Here is a 2,988-nt window from a genome sequence, read left to right on the forward strand (position 1 = left end):
ACTACCTGAATGAGGTAAGTGTTGGATTTTCTCTTTGATTTGTGTTTTCGTTTTATGTTTTTCCTACTTTTGCTCATCTTTCCTTCGCTCCCAGGCTGTTTTCTGATCCTCGTTCGCTTCCGAGTGCAGCTCGGTTGAGGAGAGACAACTGAGGAGATATCAGGAGGCTTACGCTCGTGATATTCCTATCTTGGACCAGAAGGCTGGGCAGCTCTTCTCCGAGCTTGTGGAAGTCAAGCAGCTGTACCTTCAGTACGCGAGGCTAGAGCTTCTGCTGAGCAGATCGGGACTGAAGTTGGAAAGCTCACCTTCCGAGTCGAAGATGATACTGAAAAAATAGCTTCCTTCGACAAGGAGAGGAAAGATATGGCCGCCAAGTTTGCGAGCGAACTTGAAGAAAAAGACAGACTTCTTAAGGAGATGACGTCTAAATTTGAGGCGGCTGATAAGCAGAGCAAGGATGCGGAGGCGAGGCTTTGTCAGTTTGTCAAGAATCGGGAGATGATTCAGAACCAAGCTGACAAGGTGCCTGTTCTCCAGCTGAAGATCCGAGAGAAGGATGAGGCCATTCGGAAGTTGGAGCAAGAGCGAGTTGACCTCTATACTGCTGATCAGTGTAGAGAGCAGTATTGGAATGGTATCCTGGGTGCTCGGCGCATGTTTGCAAAGCACATGCCTCATTTCCCTTGGAATGAGAAAGTTCCTCTCTGGATGCGGGCCCAGGATCACTTGGTGGAGTGTCAGGCTGATCGAGACGAAGCTGAAGCTGAACGCCAAGCTGCTCTTGCAGAGGCTCGGGCCCAGAAGTCGAATTCCGATGGTGACACTACTGCTGGGGGTTCTCCGAAGGATGCTCCCCTAGGGGCTGCTCCTGAGACTCCCAAGAGTTAGGGATTCGGGCAGTCGTCTTCTTCAGAGTCGGTCGGTTCCAGTTGAGGACTTCCGAATGTGTGCTTGCCTTTCCCCCTTTTGCCTCGGCGCTGCGTTGTACTTGTTTCTTTTTGCTTTTTAGTACTTCGGTAGGCCGGTATTGTCTGTTGATGGCTGCCGATTTTAACTGTTTCATTTTGTTTTCAATTTTTGAGGGTCCTTGGGTATGCACCGAGCTGTTTGATGTATTTGTACTTTCCCCGAATATTGAATGAAAAATGAATGTTTGTTACTTGGCTGCCTCTTTTCAATTTTTTTTTTGCACTTCCGGAGTTTAAAGTCTTTGCCTTTGAATCCGTAGATTTTCGAGCTCTTCTTTTTCGCAGACTTGCTAAGAAACCCTTTGATTTTGCGAGTTCTTCAAATCCGTAGATCTGCTAAGAGACTCTTTAATTTTGCGAGTTCTTCAAATCCGTAGATCTGCTAAGAGACTCTTTAATTTTGCGAGTTCTTCAAATCCGCAGATCTGCTAAGAGACTCTTTAATTTTGCGAGTTCTTCAAATCCGTAGATCTGCTAAGAGACTCTTTAATTTTGCGAGTTCTTCAAATCCGTAGATCTGCTAAGAGACTCTTTAATTTCCAGACTCTTCAAATCCGTCGATCTGCTCAGAGGTCTGAATTGTTCTTCCGATCTCTTGTGGTTCGGAAACCTGGGCAAGAGATCGCTAGTCTGCCTCTTAGTTATGACTTTGGCGATCCGTGGATCTGAGCCGAAGTTTTATAACTTGATTCGAGCGACTGTTTGTTGCGAACAAGGTTTATCTGGGTATCGCGAATCCGAGGATTCTGGACGATTCCCCGAAGTGTATGATTTGGTCATTTCTTGCATTTTATCAAGGAATGGGCAAAGTCAACCTGCTTTTAGTCTCGGATTGATCAGATCCGAGGCTGCATGTATATATAAAGGGACAATGAATTTGAAATATAGAGATAGGTTTAATGAAACACATGGTGCCAAACGGCTTTCCTCTTCTCATTAAACAACTTACTTGGTTTACAGACAGAGATCATACAAAATATTTCTTGAGAACATCGGTATTCCAATGGTTCTTCAAGATTGTTCCATCTAACTGTTTCAGCATAAACGTGCCTGGCCTTTTTTCGGAATGGATGATGTATGGTCCTTCCCAGGTGGCTGAGAGTTTGCCATGGATCCGTCCTTTCTGAACCGAGGCGGCGTTTCTGAGTACTAGATCACCAACTTTTAGGGGTCTGGCGTTGACTCTTCGATTGTAATGCTTGTTGACCCTCTGCAAATAAGCTGCATTGAGTGTCCTCGCATCGTTCCGAGCTTCGTCTAGTAGGTCGAGAGCTTCAGACAGAAGTTGGTTGTTGCTTTCTCCTTGGAGTCCATCATACCTGTTGTATGCCTGGATCCTCAAGCTTTCTGTTCCGATTTCCACAGGGATGACAGCTTCGGATCCATATACAAGGTGGAACGGTGTTTGCCCAGTAGCTTCTTTCTCGGTGGTCCGAAGGGACCATAGCGTTCCGGGTAGCTCTTCTAACCACTTGTTTTTGTCATCCTCGACTCTTTTCTTGAGTGCGTTGAGGATGAGTTTGTTTGCAGCTTCGGCTTGCCCGTTGCTTTGTGGGTGGCAAACTGCCGAGTAAGCTAGGTGTATGCCGAACTGTTTGCACCACTTTTGTAGCGGGGTGTTGTCGAACTGTTTCCCGTGGTCGAAGACCATCAGTCTTGGTATGCCGAACCTTGTGATGATGTTCTGCCATATGAACTTGCGGACCTGAGGTTCGGTGATGGAGGAGACAGCTTCAGCTTCGATCCATTTGCTAAAATAGTCGACTCCTACAATCAACCACTTCTTCTGGTTCGTAGCTGAGGGGAAGGGACCAATGATGTCTAACCCCCACTGTGCAAATGGTAAGGGATACAGTGTTGATTGTAAGGTTTGAGTTGGTTGATGGATAGCTGGTGCGAACTTTTGGCATTTCTCACATTTCCTTGCCATCTGCTTTGCCTCGGAAACCATAGTGGGCCACCAGTATCCGGCCCGAAGGGCTTTGTGTGCCAATGTCCTGCCTCCGATGTGGTTTCC

The sequence above is a fragment of the Spinacia oleracea genome, chromosome 4, assembly GCF_020520425.1.
Source record: "Spinacia oleracea cultivar Varoflay chromosome 4, BTI_SOV_V1, whole genome shotgun sequence".
Taxonomy (NCBI): Eukaryota; Viridiplantae; Streptophyta; class Magnoliopsida; order Caryophyllales; family Amaranthaceae; genus Spinacia; species Spinacia oleracea.